Raw genomic sequence first — 10951 nt, 5'->3', positions numbered from 1 at the left:
TGAATTTGATGTTATGTTAGGAATGGATTGGTTAATAGCCAACCATGCTCAAATCATTTGTGATAGAAATTCTATAGAAATTCAAGCACCTACTGGAGAAGTAATCATGATTACAGGAGATAAACCTCGAAAGCCGCTAAAGTTCATATCAGTAATGAAAGTTGCTAATTATGAACGAAAACAAGGAATAGTATATATGATTTCAGTAATCATTTGTACTAAAGGAAAAGAACTTAAGGAAATTCCTGTAGTCTCAGAATACCCAGATGTATTTCCAGAAGATTTACCTGGGTTACCACCAGATAGGGAGGTAGAATTTAGAATTCATCTAATTCCAGGAACTACACCGATAGCCAAGGCACCCTATCGATTAGCTCTTACCGAAATGTTAGAATTGAAAAAGCAATTAGATGAATTACTAAGCAAATGATTTATACATGATTTATACAACCTAGTTCATCCCCTTGGGGTGCACCAGTGTTGTTTGTGAAAAAGAAAGATGGGTCGATGAGAATGTGTATCGATTATAGAGAGTTGAATAAGGTTACAATTAAGAATCAATACCCATTACCTAGGATTGATGATCTTTTCGATCAATTACAAGGCGCTAAATATTTTTCTAAGATAGACTTGCGCTCCGGATATCATCAATTAAAGGTTCAAGAAGAAGACATACCTAAAACTGCTTTTAGAACTAGGTATGGACATTATGAGTTTACAGTCATGCCCTTTGGATTAACCAATGCACCTGCAGCATTTATGGACATGATGAACAGGATCTGTAAACCATATTTGGATAAATTTGTAATTGTTTTCATAGACGATATACTTATTTATTCAAAAAGTCAGGTCGAACATTGTCAGCACTTGCATGTACTCTTAACTTTGTTAAGAAAAGAAAAGTTGTACGCTAAAATCTCGAAGTGTGAATTTTGGCTACAAGAAGTGCAATTCTTAGGACACATGGTGAATCACGAAGGTATTCACGTAGATCCTGCTAAGATAGAAGCAATTACCAATTGGAAGGTTCCGCAAACTGCAATGGAAATTAGAAGTTTTATAGGATTACCTTGATATTATAGACGGTTTATTAAGGATTTTTCCAAGATAGCTATACCATTAACTAAGCTAACCTGTAAAGCCACTAAGTTTGAGTGGGGACCTAAACAAGAAGAAGCCTTCAGAATCTTAAAACAGAAATTAACCAATGCTCCAATCTTAGCCTTACCCGAAGAAACAGAAGATTTTGAAGTATATTGTGATGCTTCAAAATTAGGATATGGATGTGTGTTGATGCAACGTAAGAAGGTAATTGCGTATGCTTCCAGACAATTGAAAAAGCACGAAGAAAACTATACGACTCATGATTTAGAATTAGGAGCTATAGTTTTTGCCCTTAAAATATGGAGACATTATCTGTATGGAAGTAAGTTTACTGTTTATACAGATCATAAGAGTTTAAGGTATATATTTGGGCAAAAAGAATTAAACATGAGGCAAAGAAGATGGATGGAAATCCTGAGTGATTACGACTGTGATATTCAATATCACGAAGGAAAGGCAAACGTAGTCGCAGACGCCTTAAGTCGTAAGTATCATGAGAAGCAAAGGCGAGTCCGTGCTCTTAGAATAAATCTACAAGTAGATTTAATGGAACAATTGAAAGAAATTCAGGAAACGGCAATCAAGGACGATGCCGAAGTAATGAAAGGTTACCTAAAAGAATTGGAACAAGGAAACGATGGAATTTGGAAATTCCACAAAAGCAGAATTTGGGTACCTAAACAAGGAAATTTAAGATCAAAGATTTTAGAAGAAGCTCATAAATCTAGGTATACCATACACCCAGGAAACAATAAGATGTACCAAGATTTAAGAAGTAATTTTTGGTGGATAGGAATGAAAAAGGATATAGCCGAATACGTATCTAAGTGTTTAACCTGTTCACAAGTTAAAGCCGAACATCAGAAACCTTCAGGCCTGCTACAACAGTTAGAAATGCCTGTATGGAAATGGGAACTCATAACAATGGACTTTGTTACTAAGTTACCCAAAACCAGGAAAGGTAATGATGCCATTTGGGTGATCGTAGACCGATTAAACAAATCCGCTCATTTTCTACCAATAAAGGAAACCTTTAACATGGAAAGGTTGGCCAAGTTATACGTAGATGAAATAGTATCCTTACATGGAGTTCCACTCTCCATTGTATCGGATAGAGATAGTCATTTCACTTCCCGTTTCTGGACAAGTTTCCAAGAATCAATGGGAACCCGACTGAATCTGAGTACAGCATATCATCCACAGACGGACGGACAAAGTGAAAGGACGATCCAAACCTTAGAAGACATGCTCCGAGCATGTGTAATTGACTTTGGAGGTAATTGGGATAACCATTTACCATTAATCGAATTCTCCTATAATAATAGTTATCACTCAAGTATCGAAGCCGCTCCATTCGAAGCACTGTATGGACGCAAGTGCAGAACTCCCGTATGTTGGGCAGAAATAGGACAAAGTCAATTATCAGGTCCAGAAATCGTGCAAGAAACCACAGACAAGATAACTCAAATCAAGGAAAGATTGAAAACAGCCAGAGATCGCCAGAAAAGCTATGCAAACAATCGTCGCAAGCCACTCGAATTCCAGATAGGAGACAAAGTACTTTTGAAAGTATCTCCTTGGAAAGGAGTAGTACGATTCGGTAAGAAAGGAAAACTGAGTCCCAGATATGTTGGACCATTCCCAGTGATTCAACGAATCGGACCAGTTGCTTATTGCTTACAACTACCAGAAGAATTAGCTGGAGTACATGATGTATTTCATGTATCCAATCTTAAGAAATGTCTATCAGACGAATCCCTGGTAGTACCTCTTCAAGATGTAGAGGTAAATGAAAAGCTGAAATTCATAGAGAAACCCTTACAAATAGAAGATAAGAAAATCAAGTTTCTCAAACACAAGCGACTAGTACTGGTGAAAGTCAAATGGAATTCAAAGAAAGGATCAGAATATACTTGGGAACTGGAGTCAGAAATGAAGCGGAAATACCCTCATCTATTTCAATAAATCTTGAGGACGAGATTTTTCCTAAGGTGGGAGGATGTAACAACTCTCATTAAAATCTATAATTAGAATGATAATTAGTCAATAAGGAGACCCTAATTGAGACACCCAAGTAATTCCGCACTAACCCTAAAATTTTCAGAACAATCGGAATCAGGATCAGGGCCCCTAAAACTCAGGGGGGGGGGGTAAACCCTAATTGATAATTATCAATAAAATCCGTTGTCACAATTGAAATTCGAATTTTTGATGATTCATGCAAGCTAGTCCCGAACTCAGCTAGTCTAGGTAAATAGACTGCACCCTTTACGAACCGTAAAGGAAAATGCCTTACGGACCGTAAGCATATGTGCTTCCCTTACGGACCGTAAGGATTGAAGCATACGGTCCGTAAGCGAGGCTATTTTCTGGCTATAAATAGCCGACTTCGGGACTTGAAATTGAGAGTTAAAACGTTGGCCAAAAGCCTTCTGTACATCGTCTTACAGTCGTTATACTACAATTAAACACACACACTGCATTCAAATCGCTGCCGCAAAACAGGGTAATTACTCGATCGCTATTACGATTCATTTTCCGAGATCAATATATCCAAAGAATGTTTAAGTGCCGCCCACATTAGGGTTATACTTTGTCATTCGTCGTTAAATCAATGAATGTTTAAGTATTGCACTTTGTCGTTCATTGTGAGAATTTGATCTCGTGAGTTATCGTGACTGCTGTATTGATCACTAACCCAGTTTTGTGTGCATTATTATTACTATTAGGTTAACGAGGCTAAATCATATTATGTCCATATTAAATCTGCAATGTGAGTCATTCTCTTTTTATCAACTGTTTTACAATACTCCAAATTATTTTCAGAATTATAATTACAGTGATTAAGTTGATGTAATCACCAAATTACAGCCAGTATGTGGGGTATTGTGCACATTACTACGGTTTAAATCATTTTAGGTGGGCGAACCTAATTTTAATTGATTTACGTCATTCATTGGGGCAGCCAATGGTGATATGACCACTGTCACAGATCCGGTCGAGTGACAAATACTGTGGGTAGTTGGTTGATATCAGAAACATGCGTAAAAGATCTTAATACTGTGTATTAAAATAAATGTGTCATTTTCAGTAAAATGAATGATTCACTCAGTATTTCCCTGCTGACAAAACCTTTTTCAAACATGTTTCAGGTGATCTACTGTAATTCAGGAAAAGTGCCAAGGAGCATTTCAAGCTTACGATAGTGGCTCAATATAAAATAAAGAAATATGTTTTGAAATAAAGATTATCAGAAAAATCTTATTATTGTAAATTATCGGTGTTTTGTCCCGAGTTGTGAAATAAAATAATCGGGATTTCTGTCCTGATGTAAAAATTCCGCTGCTAAACTTTATAACGATCCTGATGTAAAAATTCCGCTGCTAAACTTAATTAAATAAATATCACGGGATTTCTGTCCCGCGGCTCCTGACACGGGTTAAACCGGGTCGGGGGCCGTGACAAAATTGAATATTGATTATAATGAAAAATGGCAATTGATGATCGATTGAATCCATGGAGAGTGGATTGATCATGTGAATGGGAAAGTGGTAATTGAATCTAGCCATAAATTAAGTTGTCGTATAACTGATACCGCACATCGAGTGGCCGCACACTCTGATAGGAACACGGCTAATGCACAAGGTACCAACTTCTCATGCAGATCGCACACTCCGTGTCGCACAAACAATGGATGTCGTACACTAAAAAGTAAGTCGCACACACACACATCGCACAAAAGCGGGTCGCACACCTCTACCGAGGTCGCACACTCATATATAGTGGGTCTTTAAACTGATTGTGTCGTGCACCTAATTGGACTTCACCTATTAATTGGGCCGCATAATGCCTTAGACGTATATACATATGCACCTGGACCGCACACTTAAACTAGGAATACCGTTCATTTATGTGAAGTATGAAACATGTTTACCTGGGTAACTAGTTGCTGGAATAACGAATCATGCCATGTCTATATTGATAGTGATATTAATATTATGAGATTAATTCGTAAGAGTTTGTTTTTCAGTCTTGGCTTTAACAGCATTCACGTGAAACTCAAGATTGAATTTCTAAGATTTTTATAATGTGTTTTCTTTTTTATTTCATGGCTATCTCATAATAATTAGTTTATTATGATTTTGAAAAGCTGATCACCACTTCTTCAACAAAATAAAAATCAAGGAAATAAAGAAAAGAGTTAGACAGGAGTTTTATGTGTGGGCCTAGTAGGCTTGCAGTTTGCACATGGTAAGGGACGGGCAACCACAAGTGTTTTTGAATTCTACAATAAATTCAAATATGATAATTAGGTAAAAAAAATGACATGTTGGTGTTTTTTTTATAATCATGTTTTCTTCACTTATGGACTGTTTGGCAACATCTGAATGGTTAAATGTGTATTATTGTTGGGCCTCGAGTTACGTAGGCCGCACATTCCTATGATCGACGGATTAACAATTAAAGTGTTTATGTGAAATAGAATTGGTGATGTGAACTTGTATATAACTTAAGTACCTTCTATGTGATTATACGATGATGATTAACTGTTATGACCCGTGTTATGTTATGTATATTTCTGGTACGCTACTAGCGTATTGTGTGAAAAGAGTATGTGATCTATGGGTATGCGAAACTGATTGGTAATGGTAACTGTACTAGGACTTGGTTGACCAAAGTGGAACAAAGTAATATAACATATCGAGCAAAGCTAAGGTGAGTTCACTACATTCGAGCATGCGTCCCAGTGGTTGGGGACAGTCAGTGGGTATCCCGTAGAGGGATAAGTCTTTTGGGTAAAAACGGGTATACTGGTTAATATTCTCACCTATCATTCTTGTAAGTCCCTTATGTTGTTACCTGGAGGGTAACGGGTATTAGTTGGTAGCGCTACTTAGGTTTGGCACCCTCACACCGCTCCTAGATAGGACGGATGTGAACTAATGACCCAGTCGGGCCCAGTACTGGATAGGAGTACGTGGGAAAGGGCAGTCATGTACTTCAGGAGCCGTCTTGTTCGGAATTGAGATATTAACAATATTACTTGCATTGGTTATTGAACTGTTTTACATTCAACTGGTAACAAACGTTTTCGTAAAACTATGAACTCACCAGCGTTGTCTGATACACTTGTTGCATGCTCGCAGGTCGTTAGGTATCTTGGATTTGGGAACTTGTGGTAGGGAGTAGCTGGAGTGGTCATGGGTCGACTGGAAGGATTCATGTGTTTGAATTATTGATACTATACATTGGTTTCGAAATGGTTTAACTTTGGTTTATTAATTGCTTCCGCTGAACATGTTGATTTCCAATTGAACTTATTGATGACACGTTTTATTAATAATTGTTGATTTATTTAACAACTTGTGATTGGTTCAATATGATTAGCGGCTCGTTATTGGTTTGTCACTCGCCTAGTAGGGTTTCCCATGGGTGGTATTTTGGGGGTGTGACATATATATATATATATATATATATATATATATATATATATATATATATATATATATATATATATATATAGGGGAGGGTTATCTTGAGAACAATGGTTTTTGTGAGAACACTGAGAACAATTTCCATCCATAGATCATCCTAAATTAAGGGCTAAGATTAGAAAGGTTTAAATGAGGAGGAAAACTAGATTAAAATACTAAAGGGGTATTATTGTCAAAACTCAAAAAAACAAAACCCCTCAGAAATTCCTCCCCTAACAACGCACAACCAGTCTCAAAACCCCTGCCCTCAATCGATCTCTATGTAAAAAAGCCTCTCAATTTCAAAAATCATGATGAAAAACCTCCGATCAGTATCGATTTGAACCGGTTTAACTGGTGAGTTGTTTAATATTCTTGATTTGTTGCTGATTTAAGTTTCTAGTTTAGTTTTTGCCCTAATTTTAATTAGTTTTGTTAGTTTGATTTAGGCTTTGTGTAGTCGTTGGTGATAGCTTTGGTATTATACGGTCTGTGTTTGATCAGAAACTGTTATTTGCACATAATAATTACAAAGACTTTTAGGTTGATTGATTGAGCACTTCTTTCCATTCATATTTGTGCATTTGAATCTGTTGGAACAAATATGCTAAACAACAATTTTTATTGTCTATTTTGATAAGTTAGAATTTATTAACAATTTCTACTTAATGATGTGTAGATTTAGATACAGGGATACCAATGACTTCATCAAAGCAAAATCAAAATTCTAACCTTCTTGATCCATTACCATCATCATCACAATCACCATCCACTACATCTGCTCAAGAGCACTGGTACGAATGTTGTTACTGATTTAGGTTGTTGAAGTGTGTTCATTGATTTACGGTCTGTGAAAATTTTATGTGTGTGTTATATGGATAGTGATGGATTGGTGGTGATGATTATAGACAGAGTTGATGATTTCAAGTTGTGTGAATGTTAGATTGAATCTGGAATTGGAATGGGTTTGATTTGAGAAAGATTATAGAAGATTTGGGGGAGTAGGAGTGAATGTGAAAGTGTGACATTTTGTTAACCAAGTTTTTTTGTTTCAATTGGTTTTTTGTTGTGTGATTTGAGCTTTGCAGATCAGTTTTTTGCCGTAATTGTGTCATTAGGGAATAAGGAGTGAAATATGTCACATAGTATGATTTGTTTGAAAATTTTGTATGTTAACGGTCTTAAAGGATTTGTTTTCCCTAATCTTTTTGTGTGAGTTTTCAAGATATTTTTGTGGATTACTTTATCAATCCCAACGTACCATAACCATACACAACCTAAACTCGCTGTTATACAGTCGTAGAGGAGTATCCAATATATTAGGTTTTGAACTCGCCAAAGCTAGTCTCCACGCATCTCACCCTACATTTGTTGTGTGAAATAAAAGGTTTGATGTTTACAGATGTATAAATTATCTTAGTTAATGTTGAACTTGTGTAATTAAGAAACTTAAACATGTTTAAATAAGTTGTTTACACATGTGTAAATCATCTTAGTTACTATTATTTTGTGTAATCAAGCAATTTACACATGTGTAAGTAAGTTAAATTATTACATTCTATTGTTTTAACAGAAGCATCAAGGAGTGGTGAACACACAAAAAAGCAGATGGTGAACACGGTTATAGAAAAACAGCCAAAGAAACTCTAATTAGTTACCACACGTGAAGGTACGTAATATAAAAAAAATAATTAAAATTTTATATATATGTGAACGTTTACACATATGTAAATCTTCTTAGTTAATATTAAATTTGACTGATTATGCAACTTACACATATGTAAATTGAATGTTTACACATGTGTAATTAATCGGTTTACACATGTGTAAATTATCTTTAGTTAATATTGATTTTGAGTGATTAAGCAATTTACACATGTGTAAATAAGTTGTTTGCAAATGTGTAAGTAACTTGTTGCACATGTGTAAATAAGCAGTTGTATAAACTGCTACAAATGTGTATTAAAAAATGTTGTTTAAAATTGTTTCATGTGTAATTGTAAACAGGAGGCAAAAAGACAATAACAGAAGGCACTGAACGAAAAAAAGGCAATGGATTGTTGGGTAGTAGTGTTAGAATGTTGCTTGTGGTTAGTTGGTATATGGTTGATTGAGTTAGGTTGTGTAGTGACCAGTATCTGTTTGAACCTGGTGTTTGGTTGGTGTTTTTGGGCTCGGCAATAAAGGGGCATCTTGTTTTTATTATTAATAGGTGGGGTTGGATGTATGGCTGGTTTGGGAATGTGAAAATCCAATTAGGTTTGGTGTTTGCTGGTGATATTTTTTGGTACATGGTTGTTTGGAATTTGGACAGGTTGAGGAATGAGGATGATGATGTTACGTGGTCGAATTCAAGGTTTTTGGGAAGCTCAAGATGGACTCTCGGATGTTATGCTTTAGATGTTTTAATGTATTTGTCGTGTGTGATCGTTTTTGCTATTTTGGATGGTTTAGGTTGTTTGAAACTTGAATGAATAAATTTATTTTAATGTTGGACTTAGGCCGGGTATGGCTTTAAGTCTATAATATGTTGTTTTTTGATTTCTAGTGTAGCTCATGGTCAGGGCCTTGTTAGGTTCCAATTGTTAGACCATAGCTAATGGTTTGGGGTTGGTGTTTTCCTTGGGGTATATTCCGGGAAGCCCAATGTCACGACCCCCGACCCTATCCTGCCCGGAATCGGAAGCCGCGAGCAGTCAAGTGGTACCGGTGATTATTTTGAAAAACATTGCAGCGGAAATTTCATCAGGACCGTGAGTTAGGAAAAATATCAGAGTTTAGAAACACCGGATTTTATTTAAATAGATGGAATAAATTCCATGTTTTACAAAGGTAGCTTTTAATAAAAACAATATTTCTTAATTTGATTTAATTAATAAAATAAGCCACTTCTTGAAGTCCTTCAGTGCCGGATCCAATCCTTACTCCAATATACTGTAATTACCTAAAACGCGTTTTAAAAAGGTTTTGTCAGCGGGGAAATACTGAGTGAATCATTCATTTTACTAAAACGACGCATTTGTTATAATTTGCAGTATTAAGGGGAATTACAGTGTTTCTGATATCAAACCAACTACCCACAGTACTTGTCACTCGACTACCCATTGGCTATCTCGTTGTCCAAATGGTGTCTGTGACTGTGGTCAGATCACCCCTTGGCTAACTCGTTGTCCAAGTGTGAAGGGAAATAAGTAATGTATACAAAACCCCACATACCGGCTGTAATTTGGTGATTACATAGACTTAATCCCTATAATTATAACCTTTGAAAATAACTTGGAGTTTTGAAAAACAGTTGATAAAAAGAGAATGACTCACATTATAAGCATGCAGATTCATACGGGCAAAGTTTAGTCTACAGATAAGCCTTGATATATTGCAGATTTATACAGGTAGAGCTTAGCCTATTGATTTAGCTTTGTAACCTAGTGCACACAACTAGGTAGGTAACTTAATACAGCAGTTACGTCAATTCACGAGATTAAACCCTCACAACGATTAACAAGTGCAATACTTAATAATTTAACGGATTCACAACGAATAACAGAGCATAGTCCGAATTCGAACAGCACTCAAATATTCAAGTCGAAATCACGATGAATAACAAAGTATAAGCTCAATTTGAGCAGCACTCAAACAATCGTTGGATAGTTACAATCGATCGGACGTTGAATCGTAATAGCGATCGAGTTATACCCTGATTCATAGCAGCAATTCGTGATCGTGTGTGTTAATTGTAGTATTTTGGCTATAACTCAGCGGAGAATTGGAATTTCTACGTCGAACGAACAACAGAATGCAAGTGCCAGGCCCTTCTATTTATACACAAAAATTGCACCTCCCGCTAGTCGCGGATGAATCCGTGTCGCGTGCCGCGTGTCGCCTGTGGTGACATTTTTAGGGTAGGGTAGGTACGTGTCCAACTAGCTTAGGTGAGACGACAGTTTCGATGAATTCTACTTAGACAACGAATTCGAAGAATAATCGTCAACTAGGTTTATCCCCCCCTGAGTTTTAGGGGCCCTGATCCTGATTCCGATTGTTTTGGAAATTTTAGGGTTTATGCCAAATTACTTGGGTGTCTCAATTAGGGTTTCCTATAGGTTAAATAAAATAATAATTTATAGTTTCGTGTGAGGGTTGTTACATCCTCCCCACCTTAAGAAAAATCTTGTCCTCGAGATTTTACTGGAATAGATGAGGATCTTTTTGTTTCATTTCTGATTCTAGTTCTTAAGTGTATTCTGGTCCTTTCTTTGAATCCCACTTGACTTTGACCAATACTAGGCGTTTGTGTTTGAGAAATTTCATCCTTCGATCTTTCATCTGAAGGGGTTTCTCAACAAAGTTTAACTTTTCATTTACCTCTACAT

Source organism: Helianthus annuus, chromosome 4 (genome assembly GCF_002127325.2).
Source record: "Helianthus annuus cultivar XRQ/B chromosome 4, HanXRQr2.0-SUNRISE, whole genome shotgun sequence".
Taxonomy (NCBI): domain Eukaryota; kingdom Viridiplantae; phylum Streptophyta; class Magnoliopsida; order Asterales; family Asteraceae; genus Helianthus; species Helianthus annuus.
Note: the sequence above shows the minus strand (reverse complement) of the source record.